Below are 19,008 nucleotides of genomic sequence, written 5' to 3' on the forward strand. Positions count from 1 at the left end.
CAGGAGCCGGACGGCGGTTGCTAGGCAACCAATGGGACACGGGGGAGACAGCCGCCGGAGCTTCAGCCTGGGCCCACAGTTCACCCGCTGGAAGGCCTTTCTCTCGGGGGCCTTGCTTGTCTGACAGGTAAAGGGGCACCTGTTAGGGGGACTGTGATTGTAGTGGGGGTTCATTGGAGCACCTTGGAGCACCTGCAGATAATCTATCTCTCCCCACCTGACCCCCCTGCTCTTATATATACTCACACTCTGCACAAGCCTAACATCCTCCACAATCTACGGGCCAGACGTGCAGATTGGAGAGAGGGCTTGGGGGAACACTCTGTGGATACTGGCCTCCACAACTCAGTTGTTCCTCCCATCGGCCTCCAGCACTGGGCTTTGTGTGACATTTTGTCGGAGCCTTCTCTACTTCTCCACCCATGTGCTTTATTTACACACTCAAGCTACCTGAAACCCCCTTTAGCAAATTGTCTCTACATTTCCACCCCTACACACCTCACCTGTCAGTACTCTGGTTGTGGCAGGTCCAGACCAGGACAATCTCCCCACTGGGCCATTAATCACGGTTCTGTAGACCACTTTCTAGATCTCCCTAGGTCTATTATTATTATGGACAAATTCATGTCTAAATCATTACGTAACCCACAGGGTGCTCAGCCGGGTAAAGGCAAAAATTGTGAAAATCCCGCTAACAGTGCTCCTGTTTCCCCGATGTTTAGTCAGGGTTCTAGTCCTAGGGGACAATCCCAGCCTGCACCAACTATGGAATCATCCAAATCCTTCACCACGAGTGAAATCACGAATATACTCTCACCTCTGCTGGATCAAAAACTGGCACCCCTAAAGGATTCTTTAGATTCGGCGCTCGCGCAACTCACAGCCCATGATCAACTTATTTCCGAGGCTGAGCAAAGAATTTCTGATCTAGAGGATGATTTATCTACAGCTAAATCAACCCAGACGGAGCACGACAAGCTGATGGTGTCTCTGCAAGACAAGTTAGAAGATTTGGAAAATCGGAATAGAAGAAATAATATACGTCTTGTAGGTTTGCCAAAATTGGTGAAATCTTCCGAACACATGACCTTGGTCTCCCAGTGGTTGCCTAGAGAGCTGGGGTGCGTCTCGGCCACAGGTTCCATTCTGGTTGAGCGTGTCCATCGGATTGGTCCTGATCGTCAGTCTGGCAGGGATAGACCCAGACCGGTCATTATGAGAATTCTTAACTACGCCAATAAGGTCAGTTTGCTGGAGGACTATTAGAAATACACGGATCTTCAATACCAGGACTCCAAGATTTTACTATTTCAAGACTTTTCTTATCTGGTTGCTGCGAGAAGACGTGAGTTCTCACCTGTTTGTAAACATCTATTTGAGCTCGGTCACCGGTTTGCATTGTTGTATCCGGCCAAGCTGAGAATCACCCATGTTGGAAAAACCTACTTCTTTGAAACCGCACAAGAGGCCAGAAACTTTGTGAACTCTTTGGATACAGCTCTCCTTTCTGGTATAGATGATGCTGATTGACTCTATATATCCTTTTCCAGTTGGTTAATTGTCACCTTTGGTTGGCCCATTCATGATTCAGTTAAAATATACTTTTCTGTTTGATAAGTTGATTCGATTTTATTTCTGCACTGTGATGATGGTTTGCTGTCACAGCTGGAGTTTGAAGCGGGCTGCAGTGCGACAGTACTATATTGGTTATATTCTTCTATTCTTTTCTCTATGCTTCTTTTTCCCCCCTGCCACTGCCTCTCCTACTCTTTCTATGGCTACTTTACCTTTCCCTCTCCCCCTTCTCTCATCTTTTGTCATGCTGCTTTGGATTATGGTGCCCTTGGTTTCTATGTTTGAGGATACCCTCCTCATATGTTTTACTGTTATTCATTTGGAGGTCAACGACTCTTAATAGGGTGCTCACATGGGTTCTTAAAATGTTAAAATTGTTTTGTAACTTCGTTCATAATTTTAATATTGTACACACACATATTTCACGTATTGTGATATGAATTTACTTGATTTTTTATCTTTGTTATTTTCATCACTGATCCATTACGGCCCACTCGCTGGGATGGGCTGGTATCGACGGTTATGGCATATTGTATCCCGATGTTGGCCTAGGGTTGGTATCGGCTGAATGCCGTCGACCCGTGATTCTCCCACAATAATACAGTCACGATTCTGGTTAGTATCATGGAATGTTGAGGGACTCAATACCCCTATTAAACGGAAAAAGGTCCTCACCTATTTGAAACGGCTGAAACCCGATATAGTGTTATTGCAGGAAACTCATTGGAGGATCTCGGATCCTAATGTACTACGGGATATGTGGGTGGGAGCTTCTTTTACGTCCAAACTCAGAGGCATTCTAACTATCCTCAATAGATCACTTCCTGTTACTATTTTAGATAGTTTGGTCGACCAAGAGGGTAGATTCCTTTTCCTGAAACTAAAAATATTAAATACGATCTATACGGTGGCCAATTTTTATGCCCCTATTGGCCCTAACACATCTTTTTTCTCTGATATCTACTTGAACTTGCAGGGTTGGGCAGAGGGATAAATTATCATGGGAGGAGACTTTAATTGTGTACAGTCAGCTGGTCTTAACAAGACATCCACGTCTGGTCCGTCCGCTATTGCCACTCCACCCTCACTCACACTGCTCACCTCTTCTTTACGACTGTCTGACCCATGGAGAATTCGTAACCCAGACGCTCGCAAATATACCTTCTACTCCCACCCTCACCACTCCTCCTCTAGATTAGATTATTGGTGAAATCACTGATTCTCTTCTGCATCATATAGTGGATGCTAAAATTGAGCCAATCTCACTCTCGGACCACGCCTTAAATTGGATATCGGTCACTTTAGATACCCCCTTGCCTAGATCCTATAATTGGCGTTTCCCTGCTTATTTGGAAACTTCCTCAGACTTCAGTCAATTTCTTACTCAAGCCTCCCTTAACTATATTGATGACAATAAGATCCATGTGAATGACATCAATTTGTTTTGGTCGGCTTCTAAACCGGTTGTCCGTGGACAAATACTAGAATATGTTTCCAGAAAGCGCAAACACTGACGCAAAACATCTTTATGACGCGCTTTACACTGAACGAGCTAGTTTCTCCTATGATGTTCAACTGAATAAATTCTTCCGAGGTGGTAATAAGTCAGGTAAATTGCTGGCCAACTTAGTGAGATCATCTACAGTCCCTTCTCGCATAACTAGCTTACACACTGTCCCAACTTTCTTAACCATGGACACACAAACTATGTCAGAAACCTTTCAACAATATTATACAAATTTATATGCGGCGCCTTTAGATAGCCCCACTGAGGGTATGATGTTTCTGGATACAGCTGTCTTGCCCACATTGACGGAGGAGGAACGGGAGTCATTAACGAGCCCCGTAACAGACACGGAGTTGCTGTTTTTGATTAAGTCACTCCATAATGGGAAATCGCCGGGCATGGATGGGTTCGGGACAGAATACTATAAAATGCTAGATCCCTACATAATGCCTTATTTGTTAACATTGTTTAATTCACTGTTGCAAGGATCCCCTCCCCCTCCGAGATTCACCGAAGCTAGAATAGTAGTATTTGTTAAACCGGGTAAAGACCCTTCATATGTCCAGTCTTATCGACCTATATCCCTTCTCAATCAGGACCTGAAACTATTCACCAAATTATTGGCCACTCGCCTCCAACCGATACTACAACGTATTCTACATCCTGCCCAAACGGAGTTTGTGAAAACTAGAACATCAGTACATAATGTACGTACCATGATTGCAGCAATACATAGTGTCAAAGGCTCCACAACATCTAAAGCACTTGTGGTCAGTTGTGACGCTGACAAAGCATTTGACCATGTATCATGAGCACACTTACTTAGAATTTTCCATACTCAACAATTTGGAGGGGAGTTCATTAAAGTCTTCCGTATGCTTTATTCTAATCCACAAGCACACCTAACTATTAATGGATTGAACACATCCGCCTTCTCTTTACATAGAGGTATGCGCCAGGGATGCCACCTATCTCCCCTGCTTTTTAACTTAGCTCTTGACCCACGGATACGCACCTGCGTGCAAGATGTTACTTGGGACAGGATAAAAATTGTCTCAGAGTCAGTGAAGGTGTCGGCTTTTGCTGATGACCTATTACTTTATTTTAATGATCCCATAAAGGCGTTCCCTTCTTTACTGGCCATGCTCAATGATTTCCACTTGATCTCAGGCTTTTTAATCAATTTTGATAAAACGGAAGCATTGGCTCTAGGCCCCAAAGCTACACAAAATTGGGGCTCCGGATTTTCCTTTAAATGGGCAGCTGGCTTTATAACCTACTTGGGCTTACGTTTTTCACCTACTTTAGCCGAACTATATACACTGAATTTTTAACGCGCTATTAATAAAATGATAGGTGATTTTACGCATTGGCAAAGCTTACCTGCCTTTGCTGTTGCTGGCGTCTCCGCTGGTTGCTGGTCCGTCGGCCGCGGGGGGGGGGGTCCGGTACTCACGGTGGGATCTTCTGGCGCTGGCGGGTGCTGGCGTCCCCGTGGAGGCTGCTGGTGGGATGATCGGTGCCGCGTCTCCGGCCTCGGCTGTGTCCCCGACTCTTGCTGTGACCCGGATGGTGTCCTCGTCTGGCGCTGCTGGGGTTGCCTGGGCAACGCGTCTCCAGCTTCCGGCGTCTCCTGCTTCAGCTCCGGCTGCACACCCGGCTCCTGCTGCTGTGCCTCTGGACGATGCTGTTGGGGTCAGGAGGGCGGCAGTTCTGATGTCTCCATCCCCGGTGTCTGGTGCGGGGCTCCATGGTGTGGAAGTTGATGCACCTGGGGCTCCTGCAGGGAAGGGCATAAGGGGGGAGAGTCCTTGCCCTGGAGAGCAGGGGGGAGCTGAAGAGATGCTGAGGGGAGCTTCGGTGGATGCTCCACCAGAGGCTGCTGGGGGCACTACAGGGAAAAAATACCACCACCACAGTTGGCAGGGGAAAAATCATCAGAGCCGTGGTGGGTCCAGGCCTTGGGAAAGGCAGAGCTGGCAGCATCAACTATCGTTGAGTCGGCACCCCCGCAGGCTGAGGAAGCAGAAGAGGGGTAAGTAAGCTGGTCTCCTGGCAAGATTGAGGCAACGGCCTTTTAATTCTCCTTTGCCTAGCATATTTTTAGCAAATGTTAGATCTCTTACCAACAAGCTGGACGAGGTCAGACTGAAAATTGCCTGCAGTAGGACATTAGCCAATAGTTCTTTGATGATATTTACTGAGACTTGGCTAGGGGTCAGTGATCCGGACTGTCCCTTTGAATTGCCTGATGGGACTCTGTTCAGATTCGATAGGACTTCTGAGTCTGGAAAGAAAAAAGGCGGTGGTCTCTGCATATATATTCACGATCGATGGTGTTCCAACGTGGATCTGATTGAGACCTTCTGTTCTGCCGATTTGGAATTCATGCGTATGCGGTGTAGACCATTTTGTTTGCCCCGGGAATTTTCTGTGGTTATTGTGGCCGCAGTGTATATCTCCCCGCAAGCGAATATTGCCCTGGCATTAGATATCCTGCTCATTTCTTTTTCCAAACAGATGACCCTACACCCGGATTGTGTATTTATTGTTGCCGGTGACTTTAATCAAGCGAATTTAAGATCTGTATTTCCCAAGTTTGTACAGAATGTTTTAGTACCAACTCGGGGGGCTAACACTCTTGACCATGTTTACACCAATGTTAAGCATGCATATAAATGTCTTTTGTGTCCTCATGTTGGGCAGTCCGATCACTCATCACTCTGGCTAATTCCCAGATATTTGTCGGTATTGGGGAGGGATCGACCAGTTACTAAGGAAGTTGAGATCTGGCCTGAGGGAGCTTTATTAAGTTTGCAAGGTTGCTTTGAGTGTACCGATTGGGATCAGTTTATTGAGGAGGCCACTGGGGATTTAGGTGTTGATAACGATCGCTTGGCATCAATGGTGTCATTGTATATTAACTGTTGCATAGAAAGTGTTACAAAGAGGAAGTTAGTTCGTACCTTCCCAAATGATAAGCCTTGGATGAACAGTAAGGTTCGTTCCTTATTGAGAGCTAGGGATAGGGCGTTTAGAGTAAAAGATAAATTAGCTTCTACGACTGCCCGTTTTAACTTAAAAAAAGGTATTCATCTTGCTAAGGAAGCTTATTCGAGTAAGATTGAAAACTATTTTAAAGAATCAGGTGATGCAAGAACGATGTGGAGAGGAATTAAATGTATCTCTGATTACAAAAGGTCTACTCCTGTCAGGATGGGTGGTCCCTCGGCTGATGAGCTAAATCACTTTTATGCACGTTTTGAACAGGTTGACTCTTCTATGGGTAATCCTTTTAGATTTCATTCAGATAGTTTTTTGACCCTAACTGAAGTTGAAGTTAGGGATTGTTTTAGAAGAACGAACGTAAGGAAGGCTCCTGGCCCGGATTGTATTCCAGGCAGAGTATTACGGGCATGTGCTGAGCAGTTGGCAGGCATTTTTACAAAGATTTTTAATTTTTCCCTGAGTCAATGCACTGTTCCACGGTGCTTCAAAACTTAAATAATTGTTCCAATTCCTAAGTCTGCGTCGGTCATTGGTCTGAACGACTACAGGCCGATTGCTCTCACTTCATTGATTATGAAATGTTTTGAGAGAGTTGTTTTGGTCCATCTAAAAAGTGTCATCCCATTGGGATTTGACCCTAATCAGTTTGCCTATCGGTCGAACAGATCAACTGAGGACGCAGCTCTTATGGTGCTTCATAGAGTAATTTGTCATCTTGAAAATAGAGACACCTATGCTAGATTGTTATTTGTGGATTATAGTTCCGCCTTTAACACGGTAGTGCCAGCGGTGTTAGTAAAAAAGCTTTTACGGATTGGATATGATGCGGCCATATGTAAGGAGTTCCGCAGGGTTGTGTTTTAAGTAGAGATGAGCGGGTTCGGTTCCTCGGAATCCGAACCCGCCCGAACTTCAGGTTTTTTTACACGGGTCCGAGCGACTCTGATCTTCCCGCCTTGCTCGGTTAACCCGAGCGCGCCCGAACGTCATCATCCCGCTGTCGGATTCTCGCGAGGCTCGGATTCTATCGCGAGACTCGGATTCTATATAAGGAGCCGCGCGTCGCCGCCATTTTCACACGTGCATTGAGATTGATAGGGAGAGGACGTGGCTGGCGTCCTCTCCGTTTATAGAGAAGAGAGTGAGACTAGAGTAGAGAGAGACACAGTATTTACTTTAGTAATTTTGGGGAGCATTAGGAGGAGTACTACTACTTGCTGAAGTGATAGTGTGACTGTATATCTGACTTGTGGGGGAGACAGTGGGGAGCAGTTAGAGTCTGAGAGCAGGAGTACATATTTTAACGTACAGTGCACACTTTTGCTGCCAGAGTGCCACACTGCCATTGTGACCACACTGACCACCAGTATATATTGTGATTGTCTGCTTAGGAGTACTACTTGCAAGTTGCTGATAGTGTGACCAGTGACCTGACCACCAGTTTAATCACCACCAGTTTAATATATATATATATATATAATTGTATATAATATATATATAATTGTATACCACCTACCCGTGTTTTTTTTTTCTTTCTTCTTGATACATACTACTATAGTAGCTTACTGTAGCAGTCTGCGGTGCTGCTGAGCTGACAGTGTCCAGCAGGTCCGTCATCAGTCATTACATAATAAATATATATACCTGTCCGGCTGCAGTACTAGTGATATTATATATATATATATATATTAATTTCATCTCATTATCATCCAGTCTATATTAGCAGCAGACACAGTACGGTAGTCCACGGCTGTAGCTACCTCTGTGTCGGCAGTCGCTGGTCCATCCATAATTGTATACCACCTACCCGTGTTTTTTTTTTTTGCTTTCTTCTTGATACATACTACTATAGTAGCTTACTGTAGCAGTCTGCGGTGCTGCTGAGCTGACAGTGTCCAGCAGGTCCGTCATCAGTCATTACATAATAAATATATATACCTGTCCGGCTGCAGTACTAGTGATATTATATATATATATATTAATTTCATCTCATTATCATCCAGTCTATATTAGCAGCAGACACAGTACGGTAGTCCACGGCTGTAGCTACCTCTGTGTCGGCAGTCGCTGGTCCATCCATAATTGTTTACCACCTACCCATGTTTTTTTTTTTTTCTTTCTTCTTGATACATACTACTATAGTAGCTTACTGTAGCAGTCTGCGGTGCTGCTGAGCTGACAGTGTCCAGCAGGTCCGTCATCAGTCATTACATAATAAATATATATACCTGTCCGGCTGCAGTACTAGTGATATTATATATATATATATTAATTTCATCTCATTATCATCCAGTCTATATTAGCAGCAGACACAGTACGGTAGTCCACGGCTGTAGCTACCTCTGTGTCGGCAGTCGCTGGTCCATCCATAATTGTATACCACCTACCCGTGTTTTTTTTTTCTTTTCTTTCTTCTTGATACATACTACTATAGTAGCTTACTGTAGCAGTCTGCGGTGCTGCTGAGCTGACAGTGTCCAGCAGGTCCGTCATCAGTCATTACATAATAAATATATATACCTGTCCGGCTGCAGTACTAGTGATATTATATATATATATATATATTAATTTCATCTCATTATCATCCAGTCTATATTAGCAGCAGACACAGTACGGTAGTCCACGGCTGTAGCTACCTCTGTATCGGCAGTCGCTCGTCCATCCATAAGTATACTAGTATCCATCCATCTCCATTGTTTACCTGAGGTGCCTTTTAGTTGTGCCTATTAAAATATGGAGAACAAAAATGTTGAGGTTCCAAAATTAGGGAAAGATCAAGATCCACTTCCACCTCGTGCTGAAGCTGCTGCCACTAGTCATGGCCGAGACGATGAAATGTCAGCAACGTCGTCTGCCAAGGCCGATGCCCAATGTCATAGTACAGAGCATGTAAAATCCAAAACACCAAATATCAGTAAAAAAAGGACTCCAAAATCTAAAATAAAATTGTCGGAGGAGAAGCGTAAACTTGCCAATATGCCATTTACCACACGGAGTGGCAAGGAACGGCTGAGGCCCTGGCCTATGTTCATGGCTAGTGGTTCAGCTTCACATGAGGATGGAAGCACTCAGCCTCTCGCTAGAAAAATGAAAAGACTCAAGCTGGCAAAAGCACCGCAAAGAACTGTGCGTTCTTCGAAATCCCAAATCCACAAGGAGAGTCCAATTGTGTCGGTTGCGATGCCTGACCTTCCCAACACTGGACGTGAAGAGCATGCGCCTTCCACCATTTGCACGCCCCCTGCAAGTGCTGGAAGGAGCACCCGCAGTCCAGTTCCTGATAGTCAGATTGAAGATGTCAGTGTTGAAGTACACCAGGATGAGGAGGATATGGGTGTTGCTGGCGCTGGGGAGGAAATTGACAAGGAGGATTCTGATGGTGAGGTGGTTTGTTTAAGTCAGGCACCCGGGGAGACACCTGTTGTCCGTGGGAGGAATAGGGCCGTTGACATGCCTGGTGAAAATACCAAAAAAATCAGCTCTTCGGTGTGGAAGTATTTCAACAGAAATGCGGACAACATTTGTCAAGCCGAGTGTTGCCTTTGTCAAGCTGTAATAAGTAGGGGTAAGGACGTTAACCACCTCAGAACATCCTCACTTATACGTCACCTGCAGCGCATTCATAATAAGTCAGTGACAAGTTCAAAAACTTTGGGCGACAGGAAGCAGTCCACTGACCAGTAAATCCCTTCTTCTTGTAACCAAGCTCACGCAAACCACCCCACCAACTCCCTCAGTGTCAATTTCCTCCTTCCCCAGGAATGCCAATAGTCCTGCAGGCCATGTCACTGGCAATTCTGATGAGTCCTCTCCTGCCTGGGATTCCTCCGATGCATCCTTGCGTGTAACGCCTACTGCTGCTGGCGCTGCTGTTGTTGCTGCTGGGAGTCGATGGTCATCCCAGAGGGGAAGTCGTAAGCCCACTTTTACTACTTCCACCAAGCAATTGACTGTCCAACAGTCCTTTGCGAGGAAGATGAAATATCACAGCAGTCATCCTGTTGCAAAGCGGATAACTGAGGCCTTGACAACTATGTTGGTGTTAGACGTGCGTCCGGTATCCGCCGTTAGTTCACAGGGAACTAGACAATTTCTTGAGGTAGTGTGCCCCCGTTACCAAATACCATCTAGGTTCCACTTCTCTAGGCAGGCGATACCGAGAATGTACACGGTCATCAGAAAAAGACTCACCAGTGTCCTAAAAAATGCAGTTGTACCCAATGTCCACTTAACCACGGACATGTGGACAAGTGGAGCAGGGCAGGGTCAGGACTATATGACTGTGACAGCCCACTGGGTAGATGTATGGACTCCCGCCGCAAGAACAGCAGCGGCGGCACTAGTAGCAGCATCTCGCAAACGCCAACTCTTTCCTAGGCAGGCTACGCTTTGTATCACCGGTTTCCAGAATACGCACACAGCTGAAAACCTCTTACGGCAACTGAGGAAGATCATCGCGGAATGGCTTACCCCAATTGGACTCTCCTGTGGATTTGTGGCATCGGACAACGCCAGCAATATTGTGTGTGCATTAAATATGGGCAAATTCCAGCACGTCCCATGTTTTGCACATACCTTGAATTTGGTGGTGCAGAATTTTTTAAAAAACGACAGGGGCGTGCAAGAGATGCTGTCGGTGGCCAGAAGAATTGCGGGACACTTTCGGCGTACAGGCACCACGTACAGAAGACTGGAGCACCACCAAAAATGCCTGAACCTGCCCTGCCATCATCTGAAGCAAGAAGTGGTAACGAGGTGGAATTCAACCCTATATATGCTTCAGAGGTTGGAGGAGCAGCAAAAGGCCATTCAAGCCTATACAATTGAGCACGATATAGGAGGTGGAATGTACCTGTCTCAAGCGCAGTGGAGAATGATTTCAACGTTGTGCAAGGTTCTGCAACCTTTTGAACTTGCCACACGTGAAGTCAGTTCAGACACTGCCAGCCTGAGTCAGGTCATTCCCCTCATCAGGCTTTTGCAGAAGAAGCTGGAGGCATTGAAGGAGGAGCTAAAAGGGAGCAATTCCGCTAGGCATGTGGGACTTGTGGATGGAGCCCTTAATTCGCTTAACAAGGATTCACGGGTGGTCAATCTGTTGAAATCAGAGCACTACATTTTGGCCACCGTGCTCGATCCTAGATTTAAAACCTACCTTGGATCTCTCTGTCCGGCAGACACAAGTCTGCTGGGGATCAAAGACCTGCTGGTGACAAAATTTTCAAGTCAAGCGGAACGCGACCTGTCAACATCTCCTCCTTCACATTCTCCCGCAACTGGGGGTGCGAGGAAAAGGCTCAGAATTCCGAGCCCACCCGCTGGCTGTGATGCAGGGCAGTCTGGAGCGACTGCTGATGCTGACATCTGGTCCGGACTGAAGGACCTGACAACGATTACGGACATGTCGTCTACTGTCACTGCATATGATTCTCTCACCATTGAAAGAATGGTGGAGGATTATATGAGTGACCGCATCCAAGTAGGCACGTCAGACAGTCCGTACTTATACTGGCAGGAAAAAGAGGCAATTTGGAGGCCCTTGCACAAACTGGCTTTATTCTACCTAAGTTGCCCTCCCACAAGTGTGTACTCCGAAAGAGTGTTTAGTGCCGCCGCTCACCTTGTCAGCAATCGGCGTACGAGGTTACTTCCAGAAAATGTGGAGAAGATGATGTTCATTAAAATGAATTATAATCAATTCCTCCGTGGAGACATTGACCAGCAGCAATTGCCTCCACAAAGTACACAGGGAGCTGAGATGGTGGATTCCAGTGGGGACGAATTGATAATCTGTGAGGAGCGGGATGTACACGGTGATATATCGGAGGATGATGATGAGGTGGACATCTTGCCTCTGTAGAGCCAGTTTGTGCAAGGAGAGATTAATTGCTTCTTTTTCGGTGGGGGTCCAAACCAACCCGTCATTTCAGTCACAGTCGTGTGGCAGACCCTGTCACTGAAATGATGGGTTGGTTAAAGTGTGCATGTCCTGTTTATACAACATAAGGGTGGGTGGGAGGGCCCAAGGACAATTCCATCTTGCACCTCTTTTTTCTTTCATTTTTATTTGCGTCATGTGCTGTTTGGGGAGTGTTTTTTGGAAGGGCCATCCTGCGTGACACTGCAGTGCCACTCCTAGATGGGCCAGGTGTTTGTGTCGGCCACTAGGGTCGCTTAGCTTACTCACACAGCTACCTCATTGCGCCTCTTTTTTTCTTTGCGTCATGTGCTGTTTGGGGAGTGTTTTTTGGAAGGGCCATCCTGCGTGACACTGCAGTGCCACTCCTAGATGGGCCAGGTGTTTGTGTCGGCCACTAGGGTAGCTTAGCTTAGTCATCCAGCGACCTCGGTGCAAATTTTAGGACTAAAAATAATATTGTGAGTTGTGAGGTATTCAGAATAGACTGAAAATGAGTGGAAATTATGGTTTTTGAGGTTAATAATACTTTGGGATCAAAATGACCCCCAAATTCTATGATTTAAGCTGTTTTTTAGTGTTTTTTGAAAAAAACACCCTAATCCAAAACACACCCGAATCCGACAAAAAAAATTCGGTGAGGTTTTGCCAAAACGCGGTCGAACCCAAAACACGGCCGCGGAACCGAACCCAAAACCAAAACACAAAACCCGAAAAATTTCAAGTGCACATCTCTAGTTTTAAGTCCCTTCTTATATTCCCTGTATACCTCCGATTGTGAGTCTAATTCGGAGACAATCTCTGTGATTAAGTTTGCGGATGATACCACTCTGGTGGGTTTGATAACCGGTGGAGATGAGACTAGTTACAGAGAGGAAGTGAGAAGACTCGCTGAGTGGGGGGTTAAAAACAACCTGTTATTAAACAGTAAGAAAACCAAGGAGGTTGTGATAGACTTTAGGAAATCTAAAAAAAACAGCATTCATCTGCTGTTTTTGAATGGTGAGGAGGTGGAAAAGGTCACCGATGTGAAATTTTTGGGGATTAAATTCACGGAGGATTTATCATGGTCCTTGCATATCACTTCAGTGGTCGGGAAGGCTCAGCAGCATCTTTTTTTCTTACGAAAGCTCCGAGTAGCAGGTCGGCAGCAATCTACTCTGGTTAACTTTAATCACTGTGTGATTGAGAGCTTGCTGACCTACGCGATCACGGTGTGGTATGGTAATGCCAAGTGTTCGGATCTTGTTGCCTTGGAAAGAGTGATTAAGTCCGCGGAGAGGATCATTGCCCAACCTTTGCCTAGGTTGACGGATGTACTCACCGTGAGGAGTCTGTCAAAGGCAACCAGGATGATTGAAGATAGGGGTCATCCCTGTAATGCGTTTTTTTTCCCTTTTGCCATCGGTGAGACGTTATAGGTGTTTAAGATGTCGTACCACTAGGCTAAGGAATAGTTTTTTTCCCTTCTGCGATTGTTGGTTTGAATTCTCAACCTTGCTAAACTTATGTGATGTATTTTATTATGTATATGACATGAAACTGTATGTAATTTTGCTGTACATGACTATGAACAGTGACAATAAATTATTCTTATCTTATCTTATCTTTCTTACCAATCTCATATTTGGGTATATGCCACTTATACAAAATGATCTCCTTCCCCTGCTTACTATATCCGATCCAAATGCTCCCGTTTCTTCTGACTAAATGAGATGTTCAAATAATTAATAAAGCTCTTAGTACTTTCATTTGGACAAACAAGCGCCAACGCATAGCCCTTTTTAAATTGAAACAACCGACTACGCTGGGTGGCGTGAATTTACCATGTCCGGAAGACTACTCTCTGGCCACTAATTATAGATATGCCATTGACTGGGTTGGGGGCTCTTGTAATTATGCTAATGTGTCTCTAGAACAATCTATGCTACCCCACGGTAACCTGTCTTCCATATTACATTTTCCAGACCCCCCCACATTGACGTCCCTCCGTTCAAATCCATTATTGCTCTCTCCATGCAAAGCATGGAAACACCTACGAAAACGAATGGGGCGGACAACGACCTGCTCCTTATGCCAACCACTCTTGCATAATCCAGACTTTCAAGGCGGGGATGTCGATGTGCTTATCAAGACTTGGTATTCTCACGGCTTACGTTTGGTGTATCAACTCTTGAATGTCACCTGTACCGAAGTGCTCACCCTGTCCCAATTAAAACTTAACTTTCCGAACCTCCATATACCACTATTTGCATATTATCAAGTCCACAGTTTTGCAACGCGATTGATAACACGCCTCCGGCCAACGGACTTTAACTCTCCCCTAGACATCCAACTGCGCTTAACTCCTTATTCTCCCTATCCTACATCCTTAATTTATGCACACACCAGACGTAAGATTGATTTAGATTGTCAAACCACTGGCCTGGCTAGGTGGTCGACCACCTTGCCGGGCATTCCTCTGCAAACCATAATACATTGGAACTTATTACTCAATAAATATTTGGTTTCTTCTACCCATGCAGAAATGCATTTAAACATTTTACATAGTGCATATTACACTCCTCATCTTAGGTATCTCACGGGCATCTCTGATAACTCTCACTGCTTCAAATGTTCCTCAACTGATGCTGACATTATCCATTGCCTCTGGTCATGCCCTATAATACAATTGTTTTGGAAAGATGTCTGTAATTACGTTACAATGACTTTAAATATTTCTCTCGCACCTACTTTAATCTGGGCTTTCTGGAATCAGTATGATCCTGATTGTTGTTCAGTATCTTCAGGTAATAAATTGTTATTAGCAAGGATTGCGGCAGCTTCAATAAAGACCATACTGTCTCAGTGGATACACAGAACCCCTATACCCATAACTCTTCTACTCCCTAGACTGAAATATCTTTACCAAATGGACTGGATAGAATGCTCTCTTAGAGTAGAATCCAACTCTCTCAAATTCTTTGCAATATGGCTGCCCTATGTTGTAACTCTACCACAACCAACTCGTGATAACATAGGTAAAGTAGTTAAGCATACTACATGGTACAATACTGAGATGCTTACGAGGGGATCACCGCCCTTTTAACCTTAACTTTCTTGTTCTCATGATCACCTTTTTTGGTTTACTTACACTGTTTATGTCACAGAGAGGTTACCGTTTTCTACTATGTGTTTTGAGCTACCCTCTATATCCTTATACTGTCATATGTGATTGCTGTTGAACAAATGCAATGATGTACATTCCTTCACAACCTTAGCTCTGTTATTGTCTTTGATATTGTTATTGCCGTGCAATTGTCGTGAAAATTTGTGTTACACCATTTTCCTCACTAAACATATTTAAAAAAAATACAGGGGTGCTGTTGTTAAAATAAAGGTACACTGGCCCTATTCTGTATGCTGTAAATATACAGGGGTGCAGTTGTTAAAATAAAGGTACACTGGCCCTTTAAGGCCAATGCCCAAAGTTATAGAGGGCATGTAAAAATAGAAAAAGAAAAAATTAATTACCAAAAATGTATTTTATCTGGTGAGAAACATAAAATTGCCAATATGCCATTCACGACACGAAGTGGCAAGGAAAGGATAAGGTCTTGGCTTATGTTCATGACTGGTAATTAGCTTCTCATGAAGATGGAAGCCCTCCTCCCTCTTGAAAAAAAAGCTTGTTAAAGCACAGGAAAAAACAAATGTGTGTTCAGAGATATCACAAATCCCCAAGGAGAGTCCAAATGTGTCCACGGTTGTGATGTCTGGACTTGAACTTCCCAAGACTGTATGGGAAGAGGAGGCTCCTACCACCATTTGCATGCCCTCTGCAAATGCTGGGAGGAGCACCTCCAGTCCAGTTGCTGATATTGAGATTGAGGATGTCACTGTAGAAGTAATCCAGGATGAGGAGGATATTGGTGTAGCTGGTGCTGAGGAGAAAGTTGACGATGAGGATTCTGATAGTGATGTGGTTGGTTTGAATAAGGCACCAGAGGAGACAGTTGTTGGTCATGGGATGAAAAAGCCCATTGTAATGCTTGGGCAAAATACTAAAAAAGCCAACTTTTCGGTGTGGAATTATTTCTCCGCTAATCCAGGAAGGTGTTGAGCCATGTGTTGCCTTTGTCAATCCATAAAAAGTAGGGGAAAGGACGTTAGCCACCTAGGAACATCCTCCCTTATACGTCACCTGCAGCACATTCATCAGAAGTCATTGTCAAGTTCAGAAACTTTGGGTAATAGCATAAGCAGTCCACTGACACCTATATCCCTTCTTCCTGTTGTATCCAAGCTCCTGCAATCCATACCACTAACTCCCTCAACGTCAATTTCCTCCTCAGGAATGGAAGTAGTCCCGTAGGCCATGTCACTGGCATGACTGATGAGTTCTCTACAATCCGGGATACCTCCCGAGATCCTTGAGTGGTACACCTACTGCTGCCACTGCTGTTGTTGCTGCAGAGAGTTGATCGTCGTCCCAGAGAGGAAGTTGCAAGACCTCTTGTACAACTTTAACTAAGCAATTGACTGTCCAACAGTCCTTTGCCAGGAAGATGAAATAGGACAGCAGTCACAATGTTGCAAAGGAGATTACTGAGTCTATAAAAACTATGCTGGTGTTAGATGTGCATCTGATATCCACCATTATTGCAGTGGGATTTAGACAGTTGATGGATGTACTGTGTCCCCGGTACCAAATCCCATGTAGATTCCACTTGGCCAGGCAAGCGATTCCCGGACTATACAGGGACATTAAGGAAAGTGTCCTCAAATATGCGGTTGTACCCACTGCCCACTTAACCACGGACATGTGGACAAGTGGAGCAGGGCAAACTAAGGACTACATGACTGTGACAGCCCACTGGGTAGATGTATTGCCTTATGCAGAAACAACAGCAGTGGCACCAGCATCTCACAAATGCATACTTGTTCCTAGGCAGGCTATGATGTGTATCACCAGTTTCTATAAGAGGCACACCGCTGACAACCTCGTACAGAAACTGAGGGACATCATTGCACAATGGCTTACCCCACTTAGACTCTCCTGGGGATTTGTGATATCTGACAACACCACCAATATTGTGCATAAGATTAAAAAAAAAAAAAATAATTCTGTGATTTTAGCTGTTTTTATGTTTTCTTTAAAAAATATCCAGATCCAAAATCCGAAACCTGAAAGGGTGGTTTTGGCAAAACTAATCCAGATCCAAAACACGAATGGAGATCCAGATCCAAAACCAAAACACGAAAAGTGTCCTGCGCACATCTCTAGTTTTCCTATTTCCCACCAGAAGAATAACTACAGTATGTTGAATTCCAGGTTCCTAACATATCGGGAAGTGAGAGAATTAGTGATGTGTCAGTCAGTGAGTGAGGGAGTGAGTGAGGGCTTTCGCATATATATATATATATATATATGTGTGTATATATATACACATATATATGCACTCACATATACTCACCTTGTCCCTACTGCCAGTCGCTTCTCTTCTCAAGTAGAATCCAGCTACATGGAAAAAAATAACATGCTCACCTACCCTTGCAAAGGTTGGTTCCCCCAGTAGCATTGTGGGTCATTATAAATATAAAATCAAAGACCTGATAAATTTCTCCTGTGATTTACTTTTAATGCCGTCCTGGAATAATACATGAACATGAAATAGTGGTGTTCAATCATCTGCATTTGTCTGTTGAATTGTATCTTCTGTATACATTTTCTTTTTCTAGATATGCATCTATATTTTTTATATTCCTAGATTTTCTAAGAAAAGCATTGCAAGAGCAATTCTGATGTATTAGATTCATATATCAGTGTATCAGACATTTCAGAACAAAAACAAGAGCCATAATATTCCCAAAAAAGAAGCGATAGAAGAATGAATAGTAATCAATATAGCTACAGCATAACAATGGGCAGGTGCCATCTTTGCAAATAATAAAAAGAACACTAGATTTGTTTGTATTTGTCCATCTTCTTAAAATTCTAAATTCCTAGATATCACATACTGTATGACTGTCTTTAAATCACGGCAAATAGACCTATTTGGCGAATACTTAGTACTAGAGATGAGTGGGTTCGGTTCCCTGAGAACCGAACCCCGCCAAACTTCACTACCCGAGCCCGTCCGAGTCAGGCTCGGGTTTTCCCGCCTGACTCGGAAACCTGAACGAGGCAAAACGTCAATATCCCACTGTTGGATTCTTGAGGGGTTTGGTTTCCATATAAGGAGCCGTGCGTTGCCGCCATTTACACTCTGGCATTGGAGAGTATAGCAAGAGGATGCATTTAAATCCTCAGTTTCCTTCAGTGTCCTGAATCAGTACAGTGGTAGTGTCTTGTGCTGCATCAATCCAGTCACCGTGGTGGTGTCCTCTGCTGCCATATGTCCAATGCTGCTGTATGAGTCCAGTCCAGTGGTGCTGTCTTGTGCTGCATCAGTACAGTGGTAGTGTATTGTGCTGCATCAGTCCAGTCACAGTGGTGGTGTCCTCTGCTGCCATATGTTCAGTGCTGCTGTAAAAGTCCAGTCCATTGCAGTGGTGCTGTGTTGTCCTGAATCAGTACAGTGGTAGTGTCTTGTGCTGCATCAGTCCAGTCACAGTGGTGGTGTCCTCTGCTGCCATATGTACAGTGCAGCTGTAAATGTCCAGTCCATTGCAGTGGTGCTGTGTTGTCCTGCATCAATCCAGTGGTGGTGTCCCTGTGCTGCTGTATATGTTCGGTGATACTGCCATATACATTCAGCTGTACTGCCATATAAGTCCAGTGCTACTGCCATATAATTCCAATGATACTGGCGTATGTCCAGTGGTACTGCAGTATAAATCCAGTGATACTGCCGTATATGTCCAGTGGTAATGCCGTATAAATCCAGTGGTACTGGCGTATAAATCCAGTGATACTGCCGTATAATTCCGGTGATACTACCGTATAATTCCAGTGATACTGCCGTATAAGTCCAGTGATACTGCCGTATAAATCTAGTCCAGTGGTACTGCCATATAA

This window comes from Pseudophryne corroboree, chromosome 10 (assembly GCF_028390025.1).
Source record: "Pseudophryne corroboree isolate aPseCor3 chromosome 10, aPseCor3.hap2, whole genome shotgun sequence".
In the NCBI taxonomy this organism is placed as follows: domain Eukaryota; kingdom Metazoa; phylum Chordata; class Amphibia; order Anura; family Myobatrachidae; genus Pseudophryne; species Pseudophryne corroboree.